Source organism: Pleurodeles waltl, chromosome 6 (assembly GCF_031143425.1).
Source record: "Pleurodeles waltl isolate 20211129_DDA chromosome 6, aPleWal1.hap1.20221129, whole genome shotgun sequence".
Classification (NCBI taxonomy): Eukaryota; Metazoa; Chordata; class Amphibia; order Caudata; family Salamandridae; genus Pleurodeles; species Pleurodeles waltl.
In genome coordinates this window covers 268,374,260-268,392,679 of record NC_090445.1, presented here as the reverse complement: position 1 = coordinate 268,392,679, position 18,420 = coordinate 268,374,260, and positions in this window count along the sequence as shown.

Genomic DNA, 18,420 nt, shown 5'->3' with positions numbered 1-18,420 from the left:
TGCAGAGTAGGTCCCATGTTGGGCAAGGTTCTGATGTGAAATTCTTCCTACCTAGCTAGTAGGCATCCACTACTGGGCAGGGCTGTGTGGGTCCCAGGTATGCTACAGTTGGTGGAATGTATCCCTCCCCATGAACTGGTGACTAGCATTGTTATTGTAAGTGCACTGCATAGTGCGTATGGATGTTCCCTATGTGTGAGGGTGCTGTGTATGCCAACAGTGGTGTTGGTGCAGCCATTGACCGAGTGTATCTTTTGTCTTGTTATCATGTCCTTATGTGCATTACCATCATCTGGTGGAGGAGCAGAGGCATTGGCGACGGAGGGAGTTGCTTCCGACAGGACCCAGAAGGCATAGTCCACTGACACTGAGGGCACCAGTGGGATGGAGGGCGAAGGGACCACCACGGCGGAGACTGGAGGGGACAGTTCAGACACGGATACCTCCTCCGAAGCTCCCTGGTGGTGGCGGACACCTCTGTGCCCACCCCAGCTACAGGTACAGCCGCCACCCCCAGTACCAGCACCACCCTACCCAGTAGCCCCTCAGCGAGTTGCCCATGCCTGCTCACCCAGGAGGGTGGGCATCTCCTTTGCCCCAGGCACCTCGGGCCCTGCCCTAGTTAGCCCTGCTGCCCTGAGTGAGGAGGCTATTGACCTCCTGAGACCCATCTTTGTTGGGCAGTCAACCATTTTAAATGCCATCCAGGGGCTGGCAGCCCAGATGCAACAATCTAATGCATCCCTGGAGGACATTCACACTGGATTTGCGGCCCAACAGAGATCGATTCAGGCACTGGCCTCCTCTCTGATGGCAGCCATTGTCCCTGTTTCCACCCTTCCCCCTCCATCTTCCACTTCCTAGTCCCATTCTCTTCAACCCCAGCCCAACCCAAGCACACAGGCAGACAAGCATGCACACAAGAAGACACACAAAAGTGACACAGGCAAACACAGGCACCAAACTTCATCACACAGTCACTCACACAAACACCATCCAGTTGCAGACACAACAACATCCACTATTACCACTGTCACCCCTGCCCCCCCTCCACCACCTCCCACCCAGTTCCGTCCACACTCATACCTGCATGCACCACATCATCATCCACTACCAGCATCACCACACCAAGCAGAACACCCACCTCACTGGCAGACACCCCCACAACAGCCATGCACAAGTCCCCTGTGTCCTCTCCCACTGTGTCTCCCCCATCATAAAGTACACAAATGCAAGCCCTCAGACACCCAACAGCAATCCACCTCACAGAAGCATACAGGCCATGCACCTGCACTCAAAAGCAGCAGACAGACACCTCCAACAACCACTCCCTCATCCTCGACTCCCATTCCTTCTCCCTCTTCCCACTCCAATGTCCCTAAAAACTGTTCCTATCCACCATTGACCTCTTCCCTACTCCTCTCCCCCACCCTGAACATATGGGCAGGGTAGGAAGAACCCAGCCAAAAAACCTCAGCCACACAGTCCACGGTCTCAGTCATCACCACACCCACTTGTGGTGGAAAGGGATCCAGGCCATATGTCCTGAAGGTGAAGGACCCTCCACGAGGCAGCCTAAAGGGAAAGGAGCCTGCACCAGCAGGCAGGAAGACCAAGGAGCCTACACCAGCAGGCAAGAATGGAAAGGAGCCAGCACATGCATACACACACCCATTCCCACATTCATTCATGCATGCATGCATCCATTCACACACACATCCACACACACTTACATACATACATGCAGACATGCAATCACACTACTCAACATACATGCACTCACACCCCCAAACATGCACACACATACAACATGCAACACCCCCCGCATGCACGCACATACACACACAGCCCCACACACACAACACCTCCCTCCCCTGTCGGACCACCCACTTACCTGTGTCCAGGGGGTCCTCCGACAGGAGACGGAACGGGGCGATGTGTGTCCGCCAGCAGAACACCTCAGGCCGTGTTAATTCTCATAATACAGCTGCGGCGGTCTACTGGCGTGCACCTGCTGCTGGAAGCATTGCCACCTTACCGCCGTCCACCGGCATGGCCACATCTGGATTTTCACCATCCTTCTGGTGGAAATCAAGCTGTGGTCATAATTTGGCAGATGGCTGGTAGCCGCTGTGACGGTCTTTTGGCGGCTGCCACCGCGGTGGTAGGCGGTTTTTACTGCCGGTGTCATAATGACACCCTAAGAGTCTTGAATCCTTCGAAAATAGTGGGGATGCTGTTAGCGCACAAAAGTACCTGGGTAGCATCAAAATAAAGCTGCACAGGTGAGTGTGCATTAGAAAAGGGCAGCGCTGCATCGATTTCTCACTTGCAAGCGCGACCGTGTGTCGTTCCTTCTCCGGTCGGGTCGGCGTGCATTGTTTCTTCTCTCCGCAAGACAGCGATGCGTCGATCCAGACAGGCACCTCGGGTGTGGGCAGGCTTTGTGGTGATTTTCTATGGCCATTTTCTATGTTGCATTGAAATTTGGTTGCACGGTTGCACGGTGTCAATAAACTGCGCTGTGTGGGGGCTTGTGTCGTTAACGGCAGCTGCTGCTGGTGTTGCGCATCGTTTCTCCAGCCGCGTTGCATCGATCTCCCAGCCGCAATTCAGGTGAAACGTCGATTTTAGCCATGAGACCAGCGGAGCTTAGTTTATCAGCCGCGAGGTGGGTGGTGCAGTGAAAGTTTCCCAACACAGCGTTCTTTGCATGGATTTCTGTCCATTTCCACCAGCTGGACCTTTCAATGACCCAGAGACAGGTTAGGGCACCACTTGGCAAGCAGGACTCTCAGCAGAAAGCCCAAGTGCTGGAAGAGCGAAGTCTTTCTTGTCACTGAGACTTCAACAACAGGAGACAAACTCAGTTCAAGCCCTGGGAGATTCTTCACCAGTGGGAAGTCACAAAAAAGTCAGTTGTTGTCCTCTCTCAGGTAGAAGCAGCAACTGTAGGGCAACCCAGCAAAACACAGTCCCAGGCAAAGGGGCAGTACCCCACCAGCTTCTCAAGCTCTTCTCATTTGCAGGGGATGCTCTTGGTTCCAGAAGTAATCTGATTTTCAGAGGTTTTGGGTGCTCTCCTTATACCCCTTTCTGCTTTTGAAGTAGGCCTACTTCAAAGAGAAGTCTCTGTAATTTTCTGGATCCTGCCTTGTCCTGGCCAGGCCCCAGACACACACACACAAGGGGGTTGGAGACTGCATTGTGTGAGGGCAGGCACAGCCATTTCAGGTTTAAGTGCCCACTCCTCGCCCTCAGCCCAGATGGCCCATCAGGATATGCAGGCTACTCCCCAGCTCCCTTTGTTTCACTGTCTAGAGGAGAGGGGCAAGCAGCCCAACTGTCAAATTAGTCCAGACAGTGAATCCACAAAAAGGCAGAGTCACAGAATGGTTTGAAGCAAGAAAATGCCTACTTTCTAAAAGTGGCATTTTCAAACACACAATCGAAAAACCAACTTCACCAAAATATTTATTTTTACATTTAAATTGTGAGTTTGGAGACCCCAAACTCCACATGTCTGTCTGCTCCCAAAGGGAATCTGTGTTTTAATATTATTTAAAGGCAGCCCGCATGTTAACCCATGAGAGAGATAGGCCTTGCAACAGTGAAAACTGAATTTGGCCGTATTTCACTGTGAGGACATGTAAAACCACATCCCACGTCCCATTTCCACCTTTAACATACACTGCACCCTGCCCAGGGGGGCTACCTTGGGGGTGCTTTATATATATATGTGAGAAACTGGGGCTGATTGCAGAGGCCCCCTAACTTTTTGCCCCCATTTTCCACTTTATGCTGGTGTTTTCCTGACTCTGATGGTGCCCTGGGTACTGCTAACCAGTCCCAGGGCCTGTGCTCTGTGTAAAATGGATATGCAAATTAGGCTAATTATAATTGGCTAAGTTAACCTACCTATAAGTCCCTAGTATATGGTAGGGCATGTAGGTTTAGGGACCACAGCATAGGTGGTGCACACCTAGGTGCATTGCTGAGGTGCCCAGTGTCATTTTAAAAGCAAGCCTGCCTTGCTGGCTGCTTTTAAATTAAAGTTATATGCAAATTCGACTTTGGAATTAAAGGTACTTCCAAAGTCTTAAACTACCTTATTTTTACATATAAGTCACCCCTAAGGTGTGCCCTATGTGCCCCTAGGGCTGGGTGCCATGTAACTATAAGCAGGGACTTTATAAAAATAGATTTATAAGCCCTGGTGAGGTAAAAACAGCCAAATTCGTTTTTCCCTCATTGAAGTAAATGGCCTTCATAGGCTAGAATGGGCAGACTTTATTTAAAATTTTAAAGTCTCCTTAAATGTTACATACCAAGAATTTGGTATCAAATTGATTGTTATAATAAATCCCACAACTTCCAGTTGTTGGATTTAATATAACTAGTGCAGGTAAAAAGTTTAGACTTTACCTAAAAAGTTGCCAATTTCAGCTCTGCATTGTTTTTGCTGCTGTGCTCTGATTGGCCAGCCTGCAGCAGCTTCTGCCAGGCTACTTTAATGAGGTGTGAAGTGGCCTGACTTCACACAAAGGAATGTGCTTGGGGGAGAGAATCTCCCCTCAGCAGATGGGGAAGCAGGAAGGGGGAGGGCTGCCAAACTGGTCTTCAAAGGCAGAGAAGGACATCTGGAGCACCCAGCAACACCCCCACATCCTGCAACCCCAGACAGCTAGGTGCCCCCTTGATTAGATTAGGAGAGGGCAGGAGAGGGGTGTGTTTATGATTTTTAGCCACACCAGTGGGTGGGCTCAGCCAGATCTCTCCTCCAAAAATCAGATTCATCCATTTTGGATTTTTAGAGACTATTGCCTTCTGGGATGGATTTTTGCCACACTTCCCAGGAAGTGGTCATCACAGGGGGACGACCCTGTCCCTGATTGGAGGACCAGGGCCCCCCTGCTTTTCACCCAGGAGCAAGGATAAAACTGGCAGACCTGCACCCACGCCTCAGATCCCCTCCAGAATTCAACAAGAAAGGAACTAAAGAAGAAGAAGGACTGCCCTGCTGGACCCCTGGCCTGCACCTGGACCCTGCACTCAGAAAGACTGCACCAGCTGCACACTTGGGCTTCACCACAAGAAGGACTTTGCCTGGCTTCCACTGGTTCAAGGAGGGACTCCCTGTTTGCTTCAGGTGAAAAATTGCTAACCAGAGTCCCCTGCACCAACTCCTGAAAAAGTGACCAGCTGACCACTGCCCAGTGGCCAAAAAGGAGTTTGCGCCAGGTGCACTCTGGGAATTGAAGTCCGCACTTCCCAAGGACCATCACAGAACTTCTGGACCCTTGGGGTGAGCTGTGGACCCCAAAAGAACCTTAAAAGAACATCTGGGTGAAGCCCCAGAAGTTTGGAAAAGATTGGAGAAATTTTGGAAAAAAGCTCCATAAAGTGACCGACCCGACGCGGAAATTCTAGCCGGCTTGCCTCAACCGCGACCCGGCCTGACTTCGTGGTTCGTCCCGGTAAAGAAAAACATCCAAAAAATAGACTAAGTCCGAACGTAAAAAGTTGACCGGGACCTTCCAGCCATCGTATCCGAGAAGGGCTCCACGGACGTCGGATCAAGATCCAGGTTTACCCCGGTCGAAGGATTTTCATCTCGAAAAAACGACTAAGTCCGAAGGTAGAAATCACCACCGAGGAAACCGACTTCGCGTATCCGGACAAGGGCTCCAGGAGGTCGGATCCAACTGGCAGGTTCGTCCCGGTGAAGAAAAACTTCAAAATAAAGACTAAGTCAGAAGGTAACTTTTTAACCGAGGCCTCCCGCGACCTGTAGCCGAGCAGGGCTCCATCGCGGTCGGCCTGAAAGTTTGACTTTGTCCCGGTCCTGGTGCAACCAGATGACCCGATTGGCGCTTTTTGTTTCTATGCGCTAGAAAATAATAATACTTTAAAAATTCATATCTCCGGTTCCCCTGAACCGATTTTAATCGTTTTTGTGTCATTTTAAAGATAAAAATATAAGCTATTTTTATAAATTGGTTTTGGATTTTTAAACTGTTTCCTGTGTTTTATTTAATTACTGTTGTGTGATATTTGAATGCTTTACACTTTGTCTCCTAAGTTAAGCCTTGACGCTCGATGCCAAGCTACCAAGGGTAGAGCTGGGATTAATTTACTGAGACCTAACTGTACTTTTGTGGAGGTTTGTGGCTTGTTGCTAGGTGTAGGTACCTACCTGCCCTACCAATAACCCATTTTCCAACATAATTGGAAGCAGCGACGGGATCCTGTACTTGTGTTCAATATCACGTTACAGTTTTAGATAAAACAAATTAAAAATCCTTTAAATTGTCCTAGTGCAAAAATTGTTTTTAATTTTTAATTTTAATTTTTTTTTTAATTAATTTGGATTAATTTCAATTATTGAATTTTTGTAATTTTTCTAAATTCTTGTTACCAATTTTTGCAAAAAGTTTTTGTTGACACAAAACAAGGGAACCATGGAGCTTGATCTGGCTAGCCTACCCACACTGACAGTAGTCCAGCTTAGGGGGTTGTGTATTGAGAGAGGGTTGCCTGCAACCACTGATCTCAGGAAGCAAATCCTGATTAAATCCCTGACAGCATGGGCTGAGGCCCAAGGGCTAGGCACAGAGGAAGCTCCAGAGGGGGAAGAAAAAGGGGAAGATGCTAACTCTAACCACTCAGGGGAGGGAAGGCATCCGAGCCTAAGTGAGGAAGAGGAGGAACGGTCCTCAGTAAATACAGTCACTAGGGGCAGATCCAAAGCTAGTGGTGGGAAGGGGGTCCTTTCAGGAGGAGAGAACCCATCCATCAGGGAAAGAGAGCTGGAAGCCCAGCTAGCCTACATAGCTTTGGAAGCAGAGAAGCTGGCTCTAGAGAAGAAAAAGTGGGCATACAAAGAAAAAAGAGATGGAAGCAGCGATAAAGAAGCTGAGGTGTCCATGGGTGGGGGAGTTTGCCCCAGATTACCCAAGGGGGTAGTTCCTGCTTATATAGAGGGGGATGACATAGATAAGTGGCTAGGGGCCTTTGAGAGGGCACTCCAAATGAGAAGGGTTAAGCCTCAATACTGGGGTTCCCTTTTGTGGGAGTTGGTCCCCAACTCAGGGAGGGATAGGCTTCTGACCTTAAGGGGGGAGGAGGCAGATTCATACCCTAGTATGAAGAGGTGCTTAGTCAAGAAGTTTGGTCTGACCCCAGAGCAATATAGAATGAAGTTCAGGGACACCCAGAAGGTCAGTACCCAGTCTTGGGTTGACTTTGTAGACACCTCACTAAAGGCACTGGAGGGCTGGATTATTGGCAACAAAGTTAATACTTATGAGGGGTTATACAATCTGATCATGAGAGAGCACATCTTGACCAATTGTATCCAAGAAAGGTTACGCCAGCATCTAGTGGACTCTAAGCTGACCAACCCTAGAGAGCTAGGGGAGGCAGCTGATGAGTGGTTGAGAACCAGGGTGGTTGTCAAGTCCCAGGGGGGAGACTCCAAGAAGGGGGGGACAGGTCCCCAAAAACCTAAGGAGGGAGGTGGTAAGCCCACCACAGAGACTCCCTCTGTACCCCAGAACCCTAAGAAGGAGGAGAGTAAATCCCACTCCCACTCTGACATGCAGAGACAGGGAGACCCAGGGTTAAAAAAGCTCTTGGACAGTAGGGCTTGCTTTGACTGTCAGCAGACAGGTCACTTCAGAGGAGATGCAGCCTGTCCAAAGAAGGTGGTTAGCACTGGGCTGTCCAGTGTAGCCATAGAGGAGGATTCCTCAGATGATGAAGTCCTCCTAGCATTGTGCTGGGAGACAGGACCAGATGGTAAGCTGGTGATCCCTGAGGGTGGGAGTAGGCACTTCCACCACATTCAAGTGAATGGGATCCCTACCACTGGCCTGAGAGACACCTGTGCCAGTCACACTGTAGTGAGTGACCGGTTAGTGACCCCAGACATGTATGTCCCAGGAAAGACAAAGAAAGTCAGGATAGCCACAGGGGAGGTCACCTCCAAACCTGTAGCCATAGTGCCCCTAGAGAGGGAGGGTATCCTTGACTGGATTAGGGTGGTAGTCAGTGCTGACCTTCCCCTAGATTGTATCCTGGGCAATGACCTCCCAGAGGTGAGTGTGGTCACAGATGGGGTGGTCGCCCAGGGCGCCCCCCCAACCCACAGTCCTGGGGAGCCAGTCCCTACAGTTAGGAGACAGAAGTCCCCAAGAAAAGGAAAGAAGAAAAGGAAGGGTAGGCCACTCTTAAAGAGAGTTCCAGGGAGCCAAGGGCCTTCTGCCCCAGTAGGGGGGGAGCCCAGAGTTGGCACTGGTGAGGCCTCACCTGACCCCAAGGAAGTCCTGAGTAGTCAGGCAGCTGTCCAGATGCAAGGTGTTGCCCCTGCACTGACAGAAGGGAGAGTGGAAGGAGGGTGTCTGCCACAGGAGGTGGTAGCCCCCCACTCTAGACAGCAAGAGGGGTACCAGGACCCCAAAGATGCCCCTAAAGCAGCTCAGCCACCTGTCAGTGGAGAGCTTAGGGTGTGGTTCTGGGTACTGACAGCTGTCAGTAGCCTCTGCTGGGTGCTAGCCTTCCTGGCAGCACTGTACTTGGCCTGGGAGGCAGACCCCAGGGCCAATAGCAAAGTAGGCCCCCTGACCCTATTGGTCATGGTGGGGTTGCTCAAGTGTTGGGTGACCTCTTTAGGTAAGCTAGGTCTTGCCCTAGCAAAGTTAGGAGTAGGGGAGGTAGGCACCTCACTACCCAAGTTGGCAGAGAGAGAGGAGGAAGACCCCCCTAGAGGGAAGTTTCAGTTTGAGTTGGGTCCTTTTACTGTTGGGATGGCTTCACTACCCAGAGGGAGTGACCCTGACAGGAGGATATAAGGCAGAGTAGGCCCTGCAAAGGGACAGCCAGTTTTCTTCACTGTCTTCCTCGCCTAACAAGCCAGGAAGACTCTCCCAGGGTTGGGCTGAGTCTCCTGGGCGTGTGGGCTGGGGGGGGGTTGTGTGAGAAACTGGGGCTGATTGCAGAGGCCCCCTAACTTTTTGCCCCCATTTTCCACTTTATGCTGGTGTTTTCCTGACTCTGATGGTGCCCTGGGTACTGCTAACCAGTCCCAGGGCCTGTGCTCTGTGTAAAATGGATATGCAAATTAGGCTAATTATAATTGGCTAAGTTAACCTACCTATAAGTCCCTAGTATATGGTAGGGCATGTAGGTTTAGGGACCACAGCATAGGTGGTGCACACCTAGGTGCATTGCTGAGGTGCCCAGTGTCATTTTAAAAGCAAGCCTGCCTTGCTGGCTGCTTTTAAATTAAAGTTATATGCAAATTCGACTTTGGAATTAAAGGTACTTCCAAAGTCTTAAACTACCTTATTTTTACATATAAGTCACCCCTAAGGTGTGCCCTATGTGCCCCTAGGGCTGGGTGCCATGTAACTATAAGCAGGGACTTTATAAAAATAGATTTATAAGCCCTGGTGAGGTAAAAACAGCCAAATTCGTTTTTCCCTCATTGAAGTAAATGGCCTTCATAGGCTAGAATGGGCAGACTTTATTTAAAATTTTAAAGTCTCCTTAAATGTTACATACCAAGAATTTGGTATCAAATTGATTGTTATAATAAATCCCACAACTTCCAGTTGTTGGATTTAATATAACTAGTGCAGGTAAAAAGTTTAGACTTTACCTAAAAAGTTGCCAATTTCAGCTCTGCATTGTTTTTGCTGCTGTGCTCTGATTGGCCAGCCTGCAGCAGCTTCTGCCAGGCTACTTTAATGAGGTGTGAAGTGGCCTGACTTCACACAAAGGAATGTGCTTGGGGGAGAGAATCTCCCCTCAGCAGATGGGGAAGCAGGAAGGGGGAGGGCTGCCAAACTGGTCTTCAAAGGCAGAGAAGGACATCTGGAGCACCCAGCAACACCCCCACATCCTGCAACCCCAGACAGCTAGGTGCCCCCTTGATTAGATTAGGAGAGGGCAGGAGAGGGGTGTGTTTATGATTTTTAGCCACACCAGTGGGTGGGCTCAGCCAGATCTCTCCTCCAAAAATCAGATTCATCCATTTTGGATTTTTAGAGACTATTGCCTTCTGGGATGGATTTTTGCCACACTTCCCAGGAAGTGGTCATCACAGGGGGACGACCCTGTCCCTGATTGGAGGACCAGGGCCCCCCTGCTTTTCACCCAGGAGCAAGGATAAAACTGGCAGACCTGCACCCACGCCTCAGATCCCCTCCAGAATTCAACAAGAAAGGAACTAAAGAAGAAGAAGGACTGCCCTGCTGGACCCCTGGCCTGCACCTGGACCCTGCACTCAGAAAGACTGCACCAGCTGCACACTTGGGCTTCACCACAAGAAGGACTTTGCCTGGCTTCCACTGGTTCAAGGAGGGACTCCCTGTTTGCTTCAGGTGAAAAATTGCTAACCAGAGTCCCCTGCACCAACTCCTGAAAAAGTGACCAGCTGACCACTGCCCAGTGGCCAAAAAGGAGTTTGCGCCAGGTGCACTCTGGGAATTGAAGTCCGCACTTCCCAAGGACCATCACAGAACTTCTGGACCCTTGGGGTGAGCTGTGGACCCCAAAAGAACCTTAAAAGAACATCTGGGTGAAGCCCCAGAAGTTTGGAAAAGATTGGAGAAATTTTGGAAAAAAGCTCCATAAAGTGACCGACCCGACGCGGAAATTCTAGCCGGCTTGCCTCAACCGCGACCCGGCCTGACTTCGTGGTTCGTCCCGGTAAAGAAAAACATCCAAAAAATAGACTAAGTCCGAACGTAAAAAGTTGACCGGGACCTTCCAGCCATCGTATCCGAGAAGGGCTCCACGGACGTCGGATCAAGATCCAGGTTTACCCCGGTCGAAGGATTTTCATCTCGAAAAAACGACTAAGTCCGAAGGTAGAAATCACCACCGAGGAAACCGACTTCGCGTATCCGGACAAGGGCTCCAGGAGGTCGGATCCAACTGGCAGGTTCGTCCCGGTGAAGAAAAACTTCAAAATAAAGACTAAGTCAGAAGGTAACTTTTTAACCGAGGCCTCCCGCGACCTGTAGCCGAGCAGGGCTCCATCGCGGTCGGCCTGAAAGTTTGACTTTGTCCCGGTCCTGGTGCAACCAGATGACCCGATTGGCGCTTTTTGTTTCTATGCGCTAGAAAATAATAATACTTTAAAAATTCATATCTCCGGTTCCCCTGAACCGATTTTAATCGTTTTTGTGTCATTTTAAAGATAAAAATATAAGCTATTTTTATAAATTGGTTTTGGATTTTTAAACTGTTTCCTGTGTTTTATTTAATTACTGTTGTGTGATATTTGAATGCTTTACACTTTGTCTCCTAAGTTAAGCCTTGACGCTCGATGCCAAGCTACCAAGGGTAGAGCTGGGATTAATTTACTGAGACCTAACTGTACTTTTGTGGAGGTTTGTGGCTTGTTGCTAGGTGTAGGTACCTACCTGCCCTACCAATAACCCATTTTCCAACAATATAAAAAGGGGCGGTTTAGGCTGGGCAAGTGGGTACACTTGTCAAGTCGAATTGGCAGTTTAAGACTGCACCGACAGACACTGCAGTGGCAGGTCTGAGCCATGTTTACAGGGTTACTAATGTGGGTGGCGCAACCAGTGCTGCAGACTGCATTTGATTTACAGGCCCTGGGCACCTCTAGTGCACTTTACTAGTGACTTACTAGTAAATCGAATATGCCAATCATGGAAAAGCCAATTACGCATACATTTTACAGAGGAGCACCTGCACTTAAGTACTGGTTAGCAGTGGTAAAGTGCTCAGAGTAGCAAAAACATCAAAAACAGAGTGCTGCGCACATCAAAAACCTGGGAAGCAGAGACAAAAAGTTAGGGGAGACCACGCCAAGAAAGCCAAGTCTAGCACACACTTTACTGTATACATGTTGGAATTTACACTGGAATATGTGATTATGTTTTCACAGGGTCTTAAATTAACTTGAGCCTATGCAGACTCATGCGCAGACACCTACCTCTCTAGAGATCCGCCATAGCCTGCCATAGTGGCCTATGAACTGGGGCGTCCACTAGGTTCTGCACTGACTTCCTGTCTCTGTCCCTGTAGGAGGCTGGACTGGCTTGTAGTGAGTACCAAGGGGTACTTGCACCTTGCACCAGGCCCAGTTATCCCTTATTAGTGTATAGGGTGTCTAGCAGCTTAGGCTGATAGATAATGGTAGCTTAGCAGAGCAGCTTAGGCTGAACTAGGAGACGTGTGAAGCTACTACAGTACCACAAGTGTCACTTGCACAATACCATAAGAAAACACAATACACAGATATACTAAAAATAAAGGTACTTTATTTTTATGACAATATGCCAAAGTATCTCAGTGAGTACCCTCAGTATGAGGATAGCCATTATACACAAGTTATATGTACACAATACCAAAAATATGCAGTATAGTCTTAGAAAACAGTGCAAACGATGTATAGTTACAATAGGATGCAATGGGGACACATGGGGATAGGGGCAACACAAACCATATACTCCAAAAGTGGAATGTGAACCACGAATGGACCCCAAACCTATGTGACCTTGTAGAGGGTCGCTGGGACTATTAGAAAATAGTGAGAGTTAGAAAATTAGCCCTCCCCAAGACCCTGAAAAGTGAGTGCAAAGTGCACTGAGGTTCCCCAAAAGACAGAGTCGTGATAGAGGAATAATGCAGGAGAGACACCAACCAACAATGCAACAACTGTGGATTTCCAATCTAGGGTACCTGTGGAACAAGGGGACCAAGTCCAAAAGTCACAAGCAAGTCGGAGATGGGCAGATGCCCAGGAAATGCCAGCTGCGGGTGCAAAGAAGCTTCTACTGGACAGAAGAAGCTGCGGTTTCTGCAGGAACAAAAAAGGCGAGAGACTTCCGCTTTGGTGGACAAATCCCTCTCGCCGTGGAGAGTTGTGCAGAAGTGTTTTCCCACCGAAAGAAAGCCAACAAGCCTTGCTAGCTGCAAATCGTGCGTTTAGAGTTTTTGGACGCTGCTGAGGCCCAGGAAGGACCAGGAGGTCGCAAATTGGACCAGGAGAGAGAGGAGACGTCGAGCAAGACAAGGAGCCCTCTCTGAATCAGGTAGCACCCGGAGAAGTGCCAGAAACAGGCACTACAAGGATGCGTGAAATGGTGCTCGCCGAAGTTGCACAAAGGAGTCCCACGTCGCCGGAGACCAACTTAGAAAGTTGTGCAATGCAGGTTAGAGTGCCGTGGACCCAGGCTTGGCTGTGCACAAAGGATTTCCGCCGGAAGTGCACAGGGGCCAGAGTAGCTGCAAAAGTTGCGGTTCCCAGCAATGCAGCCCAGCGAGGTGAGGCAAGGACTTACCTCCACCAAACTTGGACTGAAGAGTCACTGGACTGTGGGGGTCACTTGGACAGAGTTGCTGGATTCGAGGGACCTCGCTCGTTGTGCTGAGAGGAGACCCAAGGGACCGGTAATGCAGCTTTTTGGTGCCTGCGGTTGCAGGGGGAAGATTCCGTCGACCCACGGGAGATTTCTTCGGAGCTTCTGGTGCAGAGAGGAGGCAGACTACCCCCACAGCATGCACAAGCAGGAAAACAGTCGAGAAGGCGGCAGGATCAGCGTTACAGAGTTGCAGTAGTCGTCTTTGCTACTATGTTGCAGTTTTGCAGGCTTCCAGCGCGGTCAGAAGTCGATTCCTTATCAGAAGGTGAAGAGAGAGATGCAGTGGAACTCTGATGAGCTCTTGCATTCGTTATCTAAAGTTTCCCCAGAGACAGAGACCCTAAATAGCCAGAAAAGAGGGTTTGGCTACCTAGGAGAGAGGATAGGCTAGTAACACCTGAAGGAGCCAATCACAAGGAGTCTCTGACGTCACCTGGTGGCACTGGCCACTCAGAGCAGTCCAGTGTGCCAGCAGCACCTCTGTTTCCAAGATGGCAGAGGTCTGGAGCACACTGGAGGAGCTCTGGACAGCTCCCAGGGGAGGTGCAGGTCAGGGGAGTGGTCACTCCCCTTTCCTTTGTCCAGTTTCGCCCCAGAGCAGGGCTAAGGGGTCCCCTGAACCGGTGTAGACTGGCTTATGCAGAATTGGGCACCTCTGTGCCCAACAAAGCATTTCCAGAGGCTGGGGGAGGCTACTCCTCCCCTGCCTTCACACCATTTTCCAAAGGGAGAGGGTGTCACACCGTCTCTCAGAGGAAGTTCTTTGTTCTGCCATCCTGGGCCAGGCCTGGCTGGACCCCAGGAGGGCAGATGCCTGTCTGAGGGGTTGGCAGCAGCAGCAGCTGCAGTGAAACCCCAGGAAGGGCAGTTTGGCAGTACCAGGGTCTGTGCTACAGACCACTGGGATCATGGGATTGTGCCAACTATGCCAGGATGGCATAGAGGGGGCAATTCCATGATCATAGACATGTTACATGGCCATATTCGGAGTTACCATTGTGAAGCTACATATAGGTAGTGACCTATATGTAGTGCACGCGTGTAATGGTGTCCCCGCACTCACAAAGTTCAGGGAATTGGCTCTGAACAATGTGGGGGCACCTTGGCTAGTGCCAGGGTGCCCTCACACTAAGTAACTTTGCACCTAACCTTTACCAGGTAAAGGTTAGACATATAGGTGACTTATAAGTTACTTAAGTGCAGTGTAAAATGGCTGTGAAATAACGTGGACGTTATTTCACTCAGGCTGCAGTGGCAGGCCTGTGTAAGAATTGTCAGAGCTCCCTATGGGTGGCAAAAGAATTGCTGCAGCCCATAGGGATCTCCTGGAACCCCAATACCCTGGGTACCTCAGTACCATATACTAGGGAATTATAAGGGTGTTCCAGTAAGCCAATGTAAATTATTAAAAATGGTCACTAGCCTGTTAGTGACAATTTGGAAAGAAATGAGAGAGCATAACCACTGAGGTTCTGATTAGCAGAGCCTCAGTGAGACAGTTAGGCACTACACAGGGAACACACACATATAGGCCACAAACTTATGAGCACTGGGGTCCTGACTAGAAGGGTCCCAGTGACACATAACAAACATACTGAAAACATAGGGTTTTCACTATGAGCACTGGGCCCTGGCTAGCAGGATCCCAGTGAGACAGTGAAAACACCCTGACATACACTCACAAACAGGCCAAAAGTGGGGGTAACAAGGCTAGAAAGAGGCTACTTTCTCACAGTCCCCAGTCTCCATGCTCAAAGGCAAAAGCCATGTGGGGTGAAGAAGGCAGGAGATTGCACAAAATATCAGAAATTGGCTTCCCTGCTGCCAAGACAAGTGTCTGGCTGGTGGTGAGTTGGCTTGAACTCAAGCACTTGAGCTCCAGCATAGTCAAGTTTGGAGAGTGTACATGCATGACATTTGAGGCAGGGGTGAAAATCTGGAAAATAAAGAGATCATCTGGGTGGGCACATTATTTCGCCAAAACGTTTTTTAACAAAATACATTTTTACCAATGTGGTTGTTTTTTTGTTAATTATACCCGGAGGAGCTGCGAAGTGCCCTATTTACCCATGGTGCTTTCAGATAATCTGCATATTGTCTACAGTGGTGCACCAGGAGGTGAAGGGGCCTCACCACCATGCAGTATGAATTCTGGGGGATGGTAGGATTGGAGTAAACCTCCATAGGGGCCCATTTATATCATATTATTTTGTGACTGGGATATCGTTGCTTCGAAGGAAGAATGACCCTGCAGAATTCTTTGATGATTTCTTGGTAATTGTTGATTCATATCAAGACTCTGACAGAAATAAAAGTAAAATAAAGTCAAAGAGATGCCCTTTTTTGAGCAGATTAAAGTTAGATTTGTTTCATATTTTGTGGTATGAATGTGTGATATTGAATTGCTATATGGTTGAAGGGCATGTTTTCCATTTAATATTTAGCAGATATGCTGACAAGCCAGTAGGCATTCATTTTTATTAATGCACTGCTGATATTGCGTTAGACACATAAAATGGGTATTATACATTTCGGGGTAGAACTTACGGATGTGCATACCTCTGGAAGTGCCTTTGGCATAGGTAGTCCTCAGCTGATAAAGGGGTTGGTTCTTCTCAGCTTTTTTGCAATGAGTCTCTATACCACAGCACCTGCCTGAAGTAAGCCCTGGACTGCTTTGCATCACTACCATAAAGATAAGATCCCACAATGCAATGCCAATGCTAGGACTGGCTTTAATGTGCCACAACCTGCACTCACAGAGACACATCACTCACCCTGCAATCACAGGCACACTGCTCACTCACAAATGCACAGTTCACTCTATCTTCATAGATACATACCCCTCCCACTTCACTTACTTAGGCACACTTCTCACTCTGCACTCATACAGACACCTGCACTCATAAACGCATATTGCTCTTCCACTTTTACACAGCCACTGAGCTTACCTTATACTCACCCAGGCACACTGCTCACCCATTGCTAGTATGGACACTTTACACAGTATGCAATACACAACAAAACCCTGTACTAAGACATATTGCTCATCCTGCATTCACAAAGGCAGCCTATTTACCCTTAGGATGTGTAATATAATTTGATTTTGAGTAATTATTAGGTATCTGCAAAATTACTCGTAATTAAAGAAAATCCAAATCTGTCATTTTGTGCTATGGTTTAGCGTAACATGCATAGTCAAGCAGCATTTGGCACAAGGACGCATTTTAACAATGCACCCTAAACAATAAGAGCTCACATTCTGTTTTTTGTACGTGTCCACTGTAACACTAGCAGCAAATCTCATGTTCGCAGTAAATGAGGGTAATTATGCAAAACGAGTAACAAGCATAACTTGAAATTCATAAAATTACATGAATTATGCTAGTGTAATTAACATTTTGCCCAGGTCAGTTTAACATATACGCTCAAACAGACGTGTACTGCTCATCCTGCACTCCTTGAATCTTGATAGATTTTCTAGATTTTTTAGAACACTGCCTATAATTTGGTTTTCTAGACCACCTGGACTTAGTCAAAGTCCCAACCTGAGACAAAAACTCAGCTGACCTGCAGTCACCCCCACAAGCCACTGAACGATATTTGAATGAGATGTGTTTCAAGTAACAATCAATCTGATGAGAAATCACAGGCATAATTTCTGGAATTCCAACCCTCTTCCAATAAGGAAGAGCACGCTCAAGTGAACTAGGAAAGCATGGATTGTTGTTAGATACTTACTTCACAATCAAAATATTTTCCTAGTGCACAAAGTATGAAATGTTACTAGAACAATGGCACACAGATTGGTAACTGCAACGAGTATCAAAAGTGTGAACAGCAATAAATACTTTATCAAATTTGTAAGAAATTGGGTTGTTGCTTAACGGTGCAATGTAACAACTGGGTTAAGGAGAGGGCACTGTATGGCCATAAAGATAGGGTGGTGGGTAGTTATAAAGTAAGTTTGATTTTAAGATGTAGGTTAGCATATGTTCAGTACACTTAGGGGCATATTTATACTCTGTGTTGAATTAGCCTAATTTTTTTGATGTTAATTCAGTGCAAACTTTACTCCATATTTATATTTTGCCGCTAGACATGTCTAGCGGCAAAATATTGGAGTTAAAGTCATTTTTTGCCTGCGGAAAACTACCGTGCATCAACAAGATGCAAGGTAGGCGTTCCTGGGCAAAAAATGACTAAAATCAAGCACGGGGATGGGGGCCTTAAATAATGGCACTAAGCTTGCTAAGTGCCATTATTTAACCCCTGGGTGAGGGCAGGCGTTAGGGGACCTGTGGGCCTTTTTCCAGGGTGGCCCACAGGTGCCCTTCCCTAGCCCCAGGGACACCCCCACCCACACTAGAGGGACAGCGGAGGATGGGGGACCCCATCCCAAGTAAGTATAGGTAAGTAGAGGCAAGTGTTATTTTTACAGTCTTCTGTAACAGCTATGTCCTTTGGTTTGAAGGATCCTTCCTCCGGCTAGGGTCTATCGTACTGGGCACTTCCTACGGTCTGGCATGCTAGAGGGTGAGAAAATGGATGCACAAAGATCTTGCCTTCCTCTCAGTCCACTATCCTTCTTGGAGTTAGTTTGCCTGTCCTGCACGTTCGGGAGGAGCAGCAGATGTCTTTGTTACTTCTCTCTTCGTGCGCATGGAAAGTTGCCATCTTGGTTTTCCTCGTCTAAGCTGAGTTTGCACAGAGTTAATTTGGTCTCTTATTTCCTGCTCAGCCCCTCTCCTATGTTAACAACCTGGTGAGGCTTGGACCCGAGCCAAAAGCCTCTCCTCTAATTCCACCCCAGACTCTTCCCGAAGTGGGGCTCTCTACCTACCCTGCTCTCCTCAGGTGGAGGGTGCCCTGCTCTAGTCTCTTGTTGTGCCTCAACGTGCAAACTCTCTCTCTTCCTCTCCTCTGACTGAAGAACACCTCTCACTTCTTTCATATACCAACAGTGTTATGAAACCGATGGCACTGAGAAACGCTTTAGGACTAAGAATAATAT